A 16,923-nucleotide genomic window follows, 5' to 3' on the forward strand; every position below is an offset into this window, starting at 1 on the left:
CAACTTATAAAGTGTACTAAAAGCTACATACTGTCTTCTGTGTTCTATTATTATCTTGTTTAAGAATCTTGAACCATGTTATTGTATAAGAATAAATGTACCTGATCAATATGTTGTTACATACCATGTTTGGTGCTTGAGGGTTATATTGATTTTGTTTATATAAAAGCATACTATCTGCAAGTTGTTACTAACACTAATATCTTTTTAAGGTTAAGAAAAAGCAACAGTGAGATAATGTTCCAACAATCTAAATAAGCATTAAGATTTTTTAACAGACAAGCAATTCACTTGTTAAAGTATTTCCATCCCCTGATCCCGGTTTTGTGAGAGCTAGGAATGGCGATTTTAACATGCATATGCATCTCTCTCTATTCATGTCTATGAGAGTTGCATAAAAGATGAAGAAATCAGGCATGTGCAAAGACATCTCCATTCTCAGTGACTGTGAAGCCGGGGTCAAGGACCCATCATTCTTGAGATTGGTGCAGGCCCTGTATATTTTACACACTTATGTTATATATGCCAAAGAGTCCATAAATGTTTGAAATGAAACATCCATTAGGAAAAGTTGAAAATATCTAAATAATGATTTATAAAACATATTTCAACTTTTACAGGATTGGAGATGGAGATGTTCTGATTTGGTTAAGTGACTTCTCCAACCAGTCTCTGGTTTCAATGTTGACCTGTGCACAAATGGCACGCGATTGGCCTTAATAGTCACATGTTATTTGCGTATTGAAGCTACAGCAGTTGCATGACCATAAACAAAATGTTACCACTTTTGGTCCAATAAATGGCAGTGACCAGTATGTGTCACAGATAGAATAGAGGATCTGTAAAAGGTGAGTTACATATATTTACAATACTATGCACATGGTAGTTTTGGGGAGAAAAAAATACATTAAAACTACTTTCAAAAATAGAAGGGTCATCAGTGTAGAAAAAAAAGGCCTAACAATGTACAAATACATGAAGGGACAGTACAAAGACCTTTCTAATGATGGTTTTACGAGTACTCCTTGCTCTGTGACAGTGACAAGACTATATGGAATTCAAAGCCACAGGATGCTGTGATGGTGAATTTGCTGTACAAGTTCAAAAAGGGCTTGGATGCCTTTCTTGAAAAGAAAAATATTATGAGTTAAGGGTTTTAGATTTTGGTAAAGACAAGTTGATCCATTATTGTACACTGTCTACCAATAAGTATTTGGACAGTTGTGGTAGAATAGAAAAACAACATGTATTCCTATTCAATAGTTGGTAGAGCCTCCACAGGCGGCAATTACAGCCTCAACACTCCGAGGCATGCTTTCCACAAGTCCTTGTATGACGGCTAATGGTATTTTATTCCATTTGGTTTGGAGAAGACAGGTAAGTTCTTTCACCAATTTTGGACGGCTGCAGTTTCAGGGGTCTGCAGACTCAGAGCACATTCCGACAATCACCGTTCACCTTCCACTTCGTAATCACATAGGCCACTATTGATTTTAGGTAATTCAGTTCACTTGCTCTGTCCCTTAAGGATCGACCATTTCTGTGGTACCCGACAATTACCACTTTCTCCAAATTGGAGAACTCTGTACTTCGTGGCATCTTGTATGTGACTGATGCCAATGCTGTTTCCTACATGATATTTAATGGCGGAAGACTTGATGTATCTTCATTTGCATTTGCATTGGTGTCCAAATACTTATTGATAGACAGTGTATACTGATTGTTAGATTTGGAGTCTAGAAGAAATTTATTACTATAGCATGGGGCAATTGGCATAAGCCTTATGGGATTTTTTTTTTTTGCCTTCCTCTGGATCAACACTATAGGGTTATAGGTTGGATTTTATGGATATGTGTTTTATCTAAGCTTATCTACTATGCAATTATATCCAGGGGTTCACAAAGTGTGAAGAGAAAGTGCTGTAGATTGAAAAATAATCTGTTGTTTAAATCAAGTTAGTGAACTTTTTGAATCTTTACATTTTGAGAGCAAGTTGTGTAAATGCAATTTGCTTTATAATGTACTGTTGTATTGTCTGTAGCACAAACGCCTCTGTAAGTTAATGTACATCACCATGCTCCTCATGTTCTCTTGCTTGTATGAAGTCATCATAGTCTGAAAACTCTAATATATATATATAAATATACAGTGCCTACAAGTAGTATTCAACCCCCTGCAGATTTAGCAGGTTTACACATTCGGAATTAACTTGGCATTGTGACATTTGGACTGTAGATCAGCCTGGAAGTGTGAAATGCACTGCAGCAAAAAAGAATGTTATTTCTTTGTTTAATTTTTTTTAAATTGTGAAAAGTTTATTCAGAGGGTCATTTATTATTCAACCCCTCAAACCACCAGAATTCTGTTTGGTTCCCCTAAAGTATTAAGAAGTAGTTCAGGCACAAAGAACAATGAGCTTCACATGTTTGGATTAATTATCTCTTTTTCCAGCCTTTTCTGACTATTTCAGACCCTCCCCAAACTTGTGAACAGCACTCATACATGGTCAACATGGGAAAGACAAAGGAGCATTCCAAGGCCATCAGAGACAAGATCGTGGAGGGTCACAAGGCTGGCAAGGGGTACAAAACCCTTTCCAAGGAGTTGGGCCTTCCTGTCTCCACTGTTGGGAGCATCATCTGGAAGTGGAAGTTTCCTCCCGTGCCAAGGCTAGGCTTGTCCGAAGAGTCAAGGCTAACCCAAGGACAACAAGGAAGGAGCTCCGGGAAGATCTCATGGCAGTGGGGACATTGGTTTCAGTCAATACCATAAGTAACGTACTCCACCGCAATGGTCTCCGTTCCAGACGAGCCCGTAAGGTACCTTTACTTTCAAAGCGTCATGTCAAGGCTCGTCTACAGTTTGCTCATGATCACTTGGAGGACTCTGAGACAGACTGGTTCAAGGTTCTCTGGTCTGATGAGACCAAGATCGAGATCTTTGGTGCCAACCACACACGTGACGTTTGGAGACTGGATGGCACTGCATACGACCCCAAGAATACCATCCCTACAGTCAAGCATGGTGGTGGCAGCATCATGCTGTGGGGCTGCTTCTCAGCCAAGGGGCCTGGCCATCTGGTCCGCATCCATGGGAAGATGGATAGCACGGCCTACCTGGAGATTTTGGCCAAGAATCTCCGCTCCTCCTTCAAGGATCTTAAGATGGGTCGTCATTTCATCTTCCAACAAGACAACGACCCAAAGCACACAGCCAAGAAAACCAAGGCCTGGTTCAAGAGGGAAAAAAATCAAGGTGTTGCAGTGGCCTAGTCAGTCTCCTGACCTTAACCCAATTGAAAACTTGTGGAAGGAGCTCAAGATTAAAGTCCACATGAGACACCCAAAGAACCTAGATAACTTGGAGAAGATCTGCATGGAGGAGTGGGCCAAGATAACTCCAGAGACCTGTGCCAGCCTGATCAGGTCTTATAAAAGACGATTATTAGCTGTAATTGCAAACAAGGGTTATTCCACAAAATATTAAACCTAGGGGTTGAATAATAATTGACCCACACTTTTATGTTTAAAATTTATTAAAATTTAACTGAGCAACATAACTTTTTGGTTTGTAAGATTTATGCATCTGTTAATAAATCCTGCTCTTGTTTGAAGTTTGAAGGCTCTAACTTATTTGCATCTTATCAAACCTGCTAAATCTGCAGGGGGTTGAATACTACTTGTAGGCACTGTATATATATATATATATATATATATATACATATATATATATATATGCGCCTGTGTATATAGACACACACAAAGATGTATATAACTCTTCTATATCTGTATATATATATATATATATATATATATATATATATATCGTAAAATCAGTCACTTCACACAAAATCTGATTGCAGAAAAGCACTATTTTTCCCAGAATGAATTATGTGATACTATCTAGATTTGCGCTAAGATTTTGTGATATTATTTTTAAGTAGCGGTCCATAAATAATAAATGCCATGGAATAAGAAATAGAAAATAGCTTTGTATTTGTTTCAGGATAACATGCAATAGATTAATAATGAATTCTCTTTGCTTGCCAGCCTCACTAATCCATTAAGAACTTAAAATGAAAGCTTCCCATTCATCCACGTCTGACTCTGTTGGAGCAGCAAAGCCATGTTCGAATGTGATCATTTTCAGTGGTATGATAAAAATGTTCAAATTTAGATGAATACATTTAGATCTGTAACTAAAAATGTATGTGTAGATGAATGATACAGCTCCCCTTCTGTTATAGATATATACATGTCTTCTTGACAACCTACCAGTCAGCAGTCTTCCCCATAATTGTATCTATGTATCTATCTGAACCAGGCAGAGGGACTATTTAAAGGCATGTGATCTGTGTTGATGATGTGGTTAGAATGTGACACCATAGGGCATATTTGTGTGTAAATGTGTGCCAAAATTCACAGTGCGCAGCGTTTACAGCATATTTATGAACAATGTGAAAAAAAGAACAGAAAAATATCACAAGCTTTACACTTTTGAAAAATGTGCCAGAATGGGTGGGGTTCAGAAAAGAATGGGCGGGGTTCAGAACAGAATGGGTGGGGTTTAGAAGTGTCTCACTTTACAACACATTTATGAAACATAAAAAAAAAAAACGAATATGGCGCAGATTTCCTGTGCAAAATATACCAAGTTTCAAATGGTGTAAAGAATTTATGACAACTAACGTTTCTCCTCAATAAGCGAGAGGTGATTTGTGCTTGTTTATGTTGTGCCAAAAATTGTAACGTCTTTGATGTGTGCACCAAATATTTGTTCCTTTCAGCCTGCAAGTTAACATTTTTGTCTACAGATTTTGTCTATATGTTTGCACCAAATTTTTGCACATTTTTGCACACATTTTTGTCTCCATTTTTGCACAAAATATTTGTCTCATGGGGCAACACAGTGGCTCAGTGATTAGCACTGCAGCCTTGCAGCGCTGGAGTCCTGGGTTCAGATCTCACCAGGCACAACATCTGCAAGGAGTTTGTATGTTCTTCCCTTGTTTGCGTGGATTTCCTCCCATTCTATATAAGACATACTGATAGGAAAAAAAAAAAAGTACATTGTGATCCCTATATGGGGCTCACAATCTACATAAAAAAAATATATATATATATATATATATATATATATATATATATATATATACAGTCCTATGAAAAAGTTTGGGCACCCCTATTAATCTTAATCATTTTTAGTTCTAAATATTTTGGTGTTTGCAACAGCCATTTCAGTTTGATATATCTAATAACTGATGGACACAGTAATATTTCAGGATTGTAATGAGGTTTATTGTACTAACAGAAAATGTGCAATATGCATTAAACCAAAATTTGACCAGTGCAAAAATATGGGCACCTCAACAGAAAAGTGACATTAATATTTAGTAGATCCTCCTTTTGCAAAGATAACAGCCTCTAGTCCCCTCCTGTAGCTTTTAATCAGTTCCTGGATCCTGGATGAAGGTATTTTGGACCATTTCTTTCTACAAAACAATTCAAGTTCAGTTAAGTTTGATGGTCGCCGAACATGGACAGCCCGCTCTCAAATGATCTGAAAACAAAGATTGTTCAACATAGTTGTTCAGGGGAAGGATACAAAACGTTGTCTCAGAGATTTAACCTGTCAGTTTCCACTGTGAGGAACATAGTAAGGAAATGGAAGACCACAGGGACAGTTCTTGTTAAGCCCAGAAGTGGCAGGCCAAGAAAAATATCAGAAAGGCAGAGAAGAAGAATGGTGAGAACAGTCAAGGACAATCCACAGACCACCTCCAAAGAGCTGCAGCATCATCTTGCTGCAGATGGTGTCACTGTGCATCGGTAACAATACAGCGCACTTTGCACAAGGAGAAGCTGTCAGGGAGAGTGATGAGAAAGAAGCCGTTTCTCCCCACAAATAGAGTTGCCTGAGGTATGCAAAAGCACATTTGGAGAAGCCAACTTCATTTTGGAAACAAAGATTGAGTTGTTTGGTTATACAAAAAGGCGTTATGCATGGCGTCCAAAAAGAAACAGCATTCCAAGAAAAACACTTGCTACCCACTGTAAAATTTGGTGGAGGTTCCATCATGCTTTGGGGCTGTGTGGCCAATGCCGGCACCGGGAATCTTGGTAAAGTTGAGGGTCGCATGGATTCCACTCAGTATCAGCGGATTCTTGAGAATAATGTTCAAGAATCATTGACGAAGTTGAAGTTACGCCGGGGATGGATATTAGAGCAAGACAATGATCCAAAACACTGCTCCAAATCAACTCAGGCATTCATGCAGAGGAACAATGACAATGTTCTGGAATGGCCATCCCAGTCCCCAGACCTGAATATCATTGAACATCTGTGGGATGATTTGAAGCGGGCTGTCCATGCTCAGCGACCATCAAACTTAACTGAACTTGAATTGTTTGTCCAAAATACCTTTATCCAGGATCCAGGAACTGATTAAAAGCTACAGGAAGCGACTAGAGGCTGTTATCTTTGCAAAAGGAGGATCTACTAAATATTAATGTCACTTTTCTGTTGAGGTGCCCATATTTTTGCACCGGTCAAATTTTGGTTTAATGCATATTGCACATTTTCTGTTAGTACAATAAACCTCATTTCAATCCTGAAATATTACTGTGTCCATCAGTTATTAGATATATCAAACTGAAATGGCTGTAGCAAATACCAAAATATTTAGAACTAAAAATGATTAAGATTAATAGGGGTGCCCAAACTTTTTCATAGGACTGTATATATATATATATATATATATATATATATATTTGTCTGTCTCATGGTGAGTCAAAATTTTGGAGTTCCTAGAAACACTCCATATTTATGAAGGTCCATACAACAGATTCATAAATATGTCTAAAACTTCGAATGGTAGACAGTAAAGATAAACAGTATTGATAAATGTGCCCCCATGAGTCTACAATATTGAACTTTTTCAGCATATTTTAATCTTTTGAGATAATAACTTTTGGGTTTTCATTATCTGTAAGTCATAATCATTAACTGTCAAAGAAATAAACACGTAAAATAGATCATTCTGTGTGGAATGAATTTCTAAAATATAAGAGAGTCACCTTTTAAACTCAATTATTGAAATAAGTAAAAATGTTAACCCCTTAAGGACCCAGCCATTGCTCAGTTTCGCATTTTCGTTTTTCCCTCCTCGCATTTCAAGAGCCATAACTTTTTCATTTTTCAGTTCACGGAGTTAAATAATTACTTATTGATTGCGGGACAAAATGTACTTTGTAATGGCTCCATTCAATATGCTGTGTAATGTACTAAGAAGCTGGAAAAAATTCAGAATGAGGTGCAATTGGAGAAAAAATGCATTTGCGCCAATTTCATATGGGTTTAATTTTTACAGCGTTCAGTGTTTGGTAAAAATGACGTTACCTGTATTCTGCGTGTCAGTATGAACATGGTGATACCAAATTTAGGGTGCCTTCACACGGAGTATACGTTCACTGATTCTAAACGTGTGGCAAAAAAGTCAATGGTACCACACACTCTAAAATTATATGTGGTGCTAGCGAAAAAAGGTCCTTCGACCCAAATATACTAGTGAAAATAGATTTTGCTGCACACACTGTTTTGTGATCAAAGGAATATAGAGATTTATTTTACAATATAGTTAACGCCTTTTGACACAATGCAAAATATTGGCATAGAAAGACAGGCTAGATCAATTGGATGTGACGTTTCGGTCCTTAGACCTTCATCAGACGCGATATAGTGTGGTAGCAGGATCAGTATGCCTTGACACTTATATGGATCCTGCTAAGGACCGAAACGTCATATCCAATTGATCTAGCCTGTCTTTCTATGCCAATATTTTGCATTGTGTCAAAAGGCGTTAACTATATTGTAAAATATATCTCTATATTCCTTTGATTCTAAACGTGTAACACGTTCCGAATCAGTGGCGTTAAAACAGATCCTATTGCTTTCTATGGAAGCCGGCATACGTGCACTCCCCATAGAAATGAATGGGCTGCTTTTTTCCCCTATTGCTTTCAATATGATACGCGCTGGTTTGATCACTCTTTATTCAATTTTTTATAGGAAGCGTTGTAAAAGATGCTATTTGGCTATTTTGATTTTTTTTTTTGCCGCTATGCTGTTCACAGTATGGGATAAATAATATTTGAATATTTTAATAGTTTGGGCATTTTGGAGCGCGGAGATACCTAATGTGTTTATGTTACTTTTCTTTATTTACTTTTATATCTGATCTAGGGAAAGGGGGTGATTTGAACTTTTGTATTTTTTAAATAGGGACCTTGGAACCTAGTGTCTGAATGCTCATAGTATTCACTGCAATACTACTGTGAATAGCAAAATGCCATCAGTTCAATAGAACCAATAGTATGACAAGCCTGGCAGCCTTCAATAGGCTTCCGGTTATCTTAGCAACTTATCGCCGCTGGTGACGTTCAGGAGAACGGCAATCAGTAAAAAATTGCGGCGCCCTTGCCGCATGTGCAATTTAGATGCTGTGGTCCCATATGACCACAGCATCTAGAGGGATAACAGCCACAATCGATGTGGGCTGCTGTTAGTGGCGGGTGCTGGCTGTATTATACTGTACTGTATACGATAGATAGATAGATAGATAGATAGATAGATAGATAGATAGATAGATAGATAGATAGATAATAGATTTATAATGGCGTAATTGTAGTAAAAAGTGTTTACAAACTGGAAAAAATAGCACATTTGGTATAATTTATTAAGATTATTCAATTTCCTGACTTGCAAATAATCTTAAAACATAATTGTTCAGGAGTTGCCAGTTAAGTTAAGCTAACTCCTTAGTAACAAGAGGAACCAATAGCACTGGCTGGACTGACACACTACAATGAATACTGAGCTGTACAAAAACAACAGGAGAACAGGATCACAAAATGGACACGCCTCCTGGCCGTCGCATGCAGCCGGAGGATAGCGCAGAGGCCCGAATGGGAAAAGATATTACAATAATATGTTTGGTGAACAACATTATAAAAAACCATGATAAGCGATATTAAAACAGTTAATTCACAAAGCTTAATATGTGCAGTAAATTTGAGTTCTTTGCATTTTGGGGAATACCAAGAGAATTGTGATACTTACTTATCCCTAATAACAAATCCATAAGTAGATTCTATTTTTCCCATAGGACTCAAACTGGTATGAAAGACCATCAGCTTGCATAAGTCTTCATTAATTATGTTATGATTAGAGATGAGCGAACAGTGTTCTATCGAACACATGTTCGATCGGATATCAGGGTGTTCGCCATGTTCGAATCGAATCGAACACCGCGTGGTAAAGTGCGCCAAAATTCGATTCCCCTCCCACCTTCCCTGGCGCCTTTTTTGCACCAATAACAGCGCAGGGGAGGTGGGACAGGAACTACGACACCGGGGGCATTGAAAAAAATTGGAAAAAGTCATTGGCTGCCGAAATCAGGTGACCTCCATTTTAGACGAATAGTGGATTTTAAATCCGGGTCATATGAGAATGTGAACTTTGTGACTATGAGACAGGGATAGCTGTACAGGCAGGGATAGCTAGGGATAACCTTTATTTAGGGGGGAATGTTATTAAAAATAACTTTTTGGGGCTCTATCGGGTGTGTAATTATGATTTTTGTGAGATAAACTTTTTCCCATAGGGATGCATTGGCCAGCGCTGATTGGCCGAATTCCGTACTCTGGCCAATCAGTGCTGGCCAATGCATTCTATTAGCTTGATGAAGCAGAGTGTGCACAAGGGTTCAAGCGCACCCTCGGCTCTGATGTAGCAGAGCCGAGGCTGCACAAGGGTTCAAGCGCACCCTCGGCTCTGATGTAGGAGAGCCGAGGGTGCACTTGAACCCTTGTGCACACTCTGCTTCATCAAGCTAATAGAATGCATTGGCCAGCGCTGATTGGCCAATGCATTCTATTAGCCTGATGAAGTAGAGCTGAATGTGTGTGCTAAGCACACACATTCAGCTCTACTTCATCGGGCTAATAGAATGCATTGGCCAGCGCTGATTGGCCAGAGTACGGAATTCGGCCAATCAGCGCTGGCTCTGCTGGAGGAGGCGGAGTCTAAGATCGCTCCACACCAGTCTCCATTCAGGTCCGACCTTAGACTCCGCCTCCTCCAGCAGAGCCAGCGCTGATTGGCCGAATTCCGTACTCTGGCCAATCAGCACTGGCTAATGCATTGTATTGGCGTGATGAAGCAGTGCTGAATGTGTGTGCTTAGCACACACATTCAGCTCTACTTCATCGGGCTAATAGAATGCATTGGCCAGCGCTGATTGGCCAGAGTACGGAATTCGGCCAATCAGCGCTGGCTCTGCTGGAGGAGGCGGAGTCTAAGATCGCTCCACACCAGTCTCCATTCAGGTCCGACCTTAGACTCCGCCTCCTCCAGCAGAGCCAGCGCTGATTGGCCGAATTCCGTACTCTGGCCAATCAGCACTGGCTAATGCATTGTATTGGCATGATGAAGCAGTGCTGAATGTGTGTGCTTAGCACACACATTCAGCTCTACTTCATCGGGCTAATAGAATGCATTGGCCAATCAGCGCTGGCCAATGCATTCTATTAGCGTGAACTGAGATTGCACAGGGGTTCTAGTGCACCCTCGGCTCTGCTACATCAGATTGCTACATCTGATGTAGCAGTGCCGAGTGTGCATCAGATGTGTAGTTGAGCAAAACTGACTCAGCACTGCTAAGTCTCTGCATTCACATAGGAATGCATTGGCCAGCCTTCGGCCAATCAGTGCTGGCTCTGCGGGAGGAGGCGGAGTTTAAGGTCAGACCTGAATGGAGACTGGTGTGGAGCGATCTTAGACTCCGCCTCCTCCAGCAGAGCCAGCGCTGATTGGTCGAGTTCCGTACTCTGGCCAATCAGCACTGGCCAATGCATTTCTATGGGGAAAAGTTAGCTTGCGAAAATCGCAAACTGACAGGGATTTCCATGAAATAAAGTGACTTTTATGCCCCCAGACATGCTTCCCCTGCTGTCCCAGTGTCATTCCAGGGTGTTGGTATCATTTCCTGGGGTGTCATAGTGGACTTGGTGACCCTCCAGACACGAATTTGGGTTTCCCCCTTAACGAGTTTATGTTCCCCATAGACTATAATAGGGTTCGAAACCCATTCGAACACTCGAACAGTGAGCGGCTGTTCGAATCGAATTTCGAACCTCGAACATTTTAGTGTTCGCTCATCTCTAGTTATGATCATTTATTTATGGTCACAATATGATCCATTGGATTGCAGGACTGGTTCAAACTGATATGAATTTGTCATGATTTCTTAAGCTGGTTTAGAATAACAGCCATTAACTTTGCAGTTTCTGAGTTATGTTATCAGGAATTTGAGCTATGTTATGAGAGAAACAGGTTGCTGCAATTGTAATTGTAATGAGAAAATACTTTATCAGCATGCTGCACCATAATATCATGATATCGCATGATATTATAATCTGTACGTAATACATAACTTTACATAATACAACTAGACTCTAGCTTTTCACTGACCTTAACAAACCATAGTGGGGCTCATGGTTTAGCAGCAGCATAGTAGGGGAATCTGAGTCTAGCAACTGTCATTTGAAAGCTAAGATGCTGTAATATTACAATTATGTAAAACCGTGTTTAAAGTGCTGATTTATACAAAAGGTTTTTATTACCTTTCTGCTGACAGAGTTCTACCTGTGTTGTATTTTACAAAATAAAATTGTGCCATGACAAAGAATATGATGAAATAAGACGTGTGTGCATTTAATCTAAGTATGATAGAAATATATTTACTTTTCTGGGTAGAGAAAAGAGAGCAGTTTGTTGTCTTAAAACAGTAATATCAGGAACAAATAGTTTCAGAGTACATTAACTAGACACTGTGATCCAAGCCATTTGGGTTTACACCAGCACTTCAGAGCTCGCTTACCATCTAATTATTGTGCTTACTGGGATGGGACTGATGAAGCATCTGGTAAAGAAACTGTGACAAATGGGAGAGAATCCATTTAACGGGTAACATTGGTTTACCAGTTGTAGCTTACAGCTTATTTTACAAAAAGTCTTTACCGTCTTGTATACTATGAGTAGTCTATTTTTAGTAATATTAATTTCTAACGAGTGTTCTATGAACATGCTAATTCTGAGACTCTTTCTCATAAGTTGAATTGAAATAGAACAAGCAGTAACATTTCTATGGAGGGTAACAGAAAAAAGTAAAAATAATAAAGTACTATATCAAACTAATAGAGATGAGCAAGTAGTGAAATATTCGAGATTCGATATTCGTTTCGAGTAGAGCCTCAATATTCGACTACTCTATCGAATATCGAATACCATTGCAGTCTATGGGAAATAATGGTCATTTCAGGGGAAACCACTATTGGACTAAAGGAGAGTCACCAAGTCCACGAGTAGCAGGAGGAGAGTGTTTAGGAGAATTGCTGTGCAGTTAACGTGCACGGACCCCATAGACTATAACGGGTCCATGCGCTTTAACTGCACAGCACTTGCAGTTGCGCTACGGAAGTTCAGGGGGGGGGGGGGCCTCCTGCAGACTCCTTCCAGACGGGAGGCAAGCGCTATTGTGAACTTACTCATCCTGCAGAACCAGCAATGATTGGCAGAATGCTATACAGTGTATAGCATTTGGCCAATCAACCGTGGTTCTGCAGCAGGCCCGTCCTTGCTAGTCGGGAGAGCTGGCAGCTTGCGGTTATGCGGGAGCTGACTTTTTCTCATAGGAATGCATTGAGCAGTGTTGATTGGCCGAATGCTATACAGTGTACAGCATTCGGCCAATCAACGCTGGTTCTGCTGGAGGCTCGTCTGTGAGGAGGCGGAGTCTAAGATCGGACCACAATGGAGACTGCTGTGGTCTAATCTTAGACTCTGTCTCCTCACAGATGAGCCTCCGACAGAACCAGCGTTGATTGGCCGAATGCTGTACACTGTATAGCATTCGGCCAATCAACGCTGCTCAATGCATTCCTATGAGAAAAAGTCAGCTCCCGCATAAGCGAAAGCTGCCATCTCTCCTGACTAGCAAAGGAGAGCCTGTTGCTGAATCAAATCTTTACTGCGATTAGGATAGTATTCGAATGAGTACGAGTATTTCAAATACCGTACCATTCTATCGAATACCTACTCGATCGAATACTACTCACTCATCTGTACAATCTAACCCTCAAAAAATTATTAGCTTTGGCGACTGTACATTTCACAAGAATTTGTATATGAAAGTGAATATATTTTAGGTATATAATTTTACTGCATGCCTCTATAGGCATATACAGGCAGCATGCTAATAGGTCTCCTCTGCAAACTAAATTGTTACACACCCTAGACTTGATCCCAAAGGACTTTACGGGGAACTTTGGGCTCCTGACAGCAAGGATTTAGGACTGCTCATTTTGTAAATGTAGTCCTCAAGCCTCCTCAGAGCCTTGCAAGAACAGCAGTACCATTTACCCAGAACAGGAACAGGGTATTAGGTCACTGATACAGACACGTTTTACTTCAATTACTGCAAGTCAGAAGCATATAAACTTATCTTGCCAGTAAAAAACAAAACTAAAAAAAAACAAAATACAGGTAATAGTGATACAGCAATTGATCTGCAGATCTGGATAATCATTTCTTTTTGGTCAGTCTCAATCCAAGGTCTTACCTTTATATTTTAAAGCTAGACAGCTTAGGTGCACTAGTTTACCACAATGGGAAGAATCGATTGCTTCTCCCCCAGTTTTGGTACTTCCTAATTACATTAAACTTTTCATTGTACCCATTGGACACACATCAGCTGTTTTGAGAGATGGGACAGGCTAAAGCCCTTATAGTTATCAGAATTTGGCCTGGTGTTGGCTTTCCTTTCTTGCCATTGAGCTGTGGTAGCCACCGTGGAATGATTGAACATTAGATAAAAATAATTATACCGGTAAATTGCCTGTTGGTATCTGATGTCTTTTTCTGTGCATGATGGGATAAGATGACTCTACCAAGCCATATCTGATTTAGAAGGGTAAAATCTACGCACACAATCGTACCCAATATCATGTGGACTCCATCTTTAGAGCTTTAGTTTTTGTTTTTAGGTGTTGATATTAAAAATACATGTCTTCTGAGAGTGTGAATGTGTGCAGCATGTATGCACATGAGATTACAGTGTTGAAATATCCTTATGTTGTTGATGTAAGATGGTAGTGCTGTGTCTAAGAATATATTAATAGTGTCATTTTTCGAGCCAAACCTATATATACCTTTCTGTGTGTTTTTTCAATCATACAATGTTTGAATGTGTTTTGGTTACATATAGAATGAAGGAGAACAGTGAATCTCATTGAACTGTTTATTATCCACAGTGTGATGGGCACCTACGAGAATCTTTTATGTGTGGATAGATTGTCTGCAGATTCATCTATTGATTGTAAACAGTGACTTTAATGGTTGAGGAAGCGAGAAAATACAGTGTAACATCTTGCTATTGTTCTGACTTTCTAATCTGGTCATTTCTCACAGAGATCTGAGATAGATAGGAATAGAGATTATTCCAAGGGTCTCTAACTGTAAGAAATGTAGATATGGCAGTATTCATAGAAGAAAGTCCAGACAGTTAAAAGAAAACAAAAAATGTAGAACACTGTGGGTAGTAATTGTATGGTGATAGCTTATAATAAATGGACTATATATATTTAAGGTTGGTTTATGGGCTGGAATAGAACATGTTTTGTAGTTGTAGTAGAAAGTAAAGGCAATAGTTAATTTGGCCTTGTGGGACATGTAGTACAATGACTGATAAAAAAAAGAGGAAGACATGGGTGGGAAGGGAACGCAGCTGGAAGAACGTCCTTCACAGGACAGTAAGACTGTGTATTTTGATAAATTTTACATGAGACAAGTAAACAATCTGCGTATATAGGTTGTGTGATACACAAGTGTATAAAGTTGGCAGATGAACATATACCATGGGAAAAAGAGGGGTGTTCCCCCTTCACACCTGTTTGGGATTTCAATATGAAGACATACTGTTGGGTGACATGTTCCCATATTCTTTTTCCCCTACCTGATGTTTAGGCCATATAATGTTCTGTAAAGTTGATTATGTATAATTATGCTAATTCTCTTATGAGAGTGACAGTTGTTGTACGAGGAAGTTCTAGGAATTTGGCTTAAGAACCTCTGTATGAGGACGCTTGCCAGATTTCTTTTCCCTATCAGAGGTCTCAGTAGCTGCTGTAATCCAACTTCTAAATACACTTTCATTTGTGCTATCAACCTGAGAGATGGTTTATATCTTGGTTTTGTGTAAAAGTTTCTATGAAATTGGCTTACTCTGTGCCATAATTATAACACATGCCATTAATAAATGTGGAGCATATTACATATCCACTTAGTCATGCCCTCTTTTCTAGAAACATTACAAATATGTCACTGTATAGAGAAAAGAAGGGAGCAAGGGTTGGCTGGAGTGAACACCAGGTCTTCTGCAAACCTATGATAAGTTTATTGATTTGTTGTTGACTGCTAAGATTAGAATTTGAAATCCAGAGATCTTTCAGGAAGGTCCCTCCATAAGTTTGTAGGGACCTTTTTTTTTCCTTTTTTTTTCCTTTTTTTTTTCCTTTTTTTTTTTTTTTTTTTTTTTTTTTTTGGGGGGGGGGGGGACTTGTGATTTTTGAAATTAGAGTTGTTGGATAGGTTTGAACCACCTGCTATGTGAGGCACATTTTACACTCAGAAGTTAAGGATTACATGTATTACTCACACATACACAACTCCTGTAGGATTGATTTTATTTTAGTGTCTCACAATCTACTACTCAGAACTAGTTTTGTGGGCATCAGCAGTATTTACATTTCATCCCATGCCCCAGTACACCTCACATTGCAATTCTCCTTGTCACTTAGACAACTGTTCACATGGAGACTCAATGAGTTCTTATTACGTGATGTGCAGTGCCTCAAAGACCTCAAACAAGTTATTTCCAATTTTGTCCAAGAACATCAATAAGGCTTTACCTCTGCCCCTATGCAATGGTAAGTTTTAACATAAATTATATGGTTTTAACATACATTATATGGGATCAACTAATAAAACTGGGCCTGCAAATAACGAATAACTCTGCTCATTCTTATACTTTGAACTATGCCCCTTCACTCCACTCTAATCATCACAACCTCTCCAGCTGGTCCTGGAGAAACTTTGCCTGGCTTGGTTGTATTAATGTCCTTAAAATGAATGTTCTTCCTCACCTCCTCAGCCTTTGGAAAACGATCCCGACTCCCACTTCTAAGTCATTTTTCCAAGTGATTCACATACTTTTTGTAGATTTGTCTGCTCCAGTCAAAGCTCAAGGATCACTTTCTCCACTAGCAAAATGAACTGCTGTATTGCTTGACTGCTTAGTCTAATTAATGGAATGACTACCATAGTCCTCACACCCGATTGGCACCATAATAAACAAACTAAACTATGGGTGGAGATGGAGAACGTGATGCTGAACCTCTCCCTACCACTTCCATTCTAAGTGTTGAAATCTTATAAGTTACTTTCTAGATCCTCTCTATATTTCTCTCCAGTGGTCACCCCTATGTTTCTAGGCAGAAAATCCGACACTTCCTCACTCCACTTCCAACACATCACCACTGCCTGGTCCTGGACCCCTGAGAACTCCTAACGCTAGCTATGTACAACGACAGCACTTCTACTTGGTTAATAAGAACACGTTACACTCTCCCCTTTTGAAGTAACACTCAGGAACCTTCTCCCCTTTCGAAGCCCTCTGTGTTTCCTCCACTCCCATAAGGGGAGTGGAGGAAACACAGTATAATCTCATTGTAAACCCCTGTGAGGAGGCTCACCCTCTCTTTGTCGACAGGTGGGAGGGGGAGCTGGGTCGCAGGTTCTCTGCTGAGG

This window comes from Leptodactylus fuscus, chromosome 1 (assembly GCF_031893055.1).
Source record: "Leptodactylus fuscus isolate aLepFus1 chromosome 1, aLepFus1.hap2, whole genome shotgun sequence".
Lineage (NCBI taxonomy): Eukaryota > Metazoa > Chordata > Amphibia > Anura > Leptodactylidae > Leptodactylus > Leptodactylus fuscus.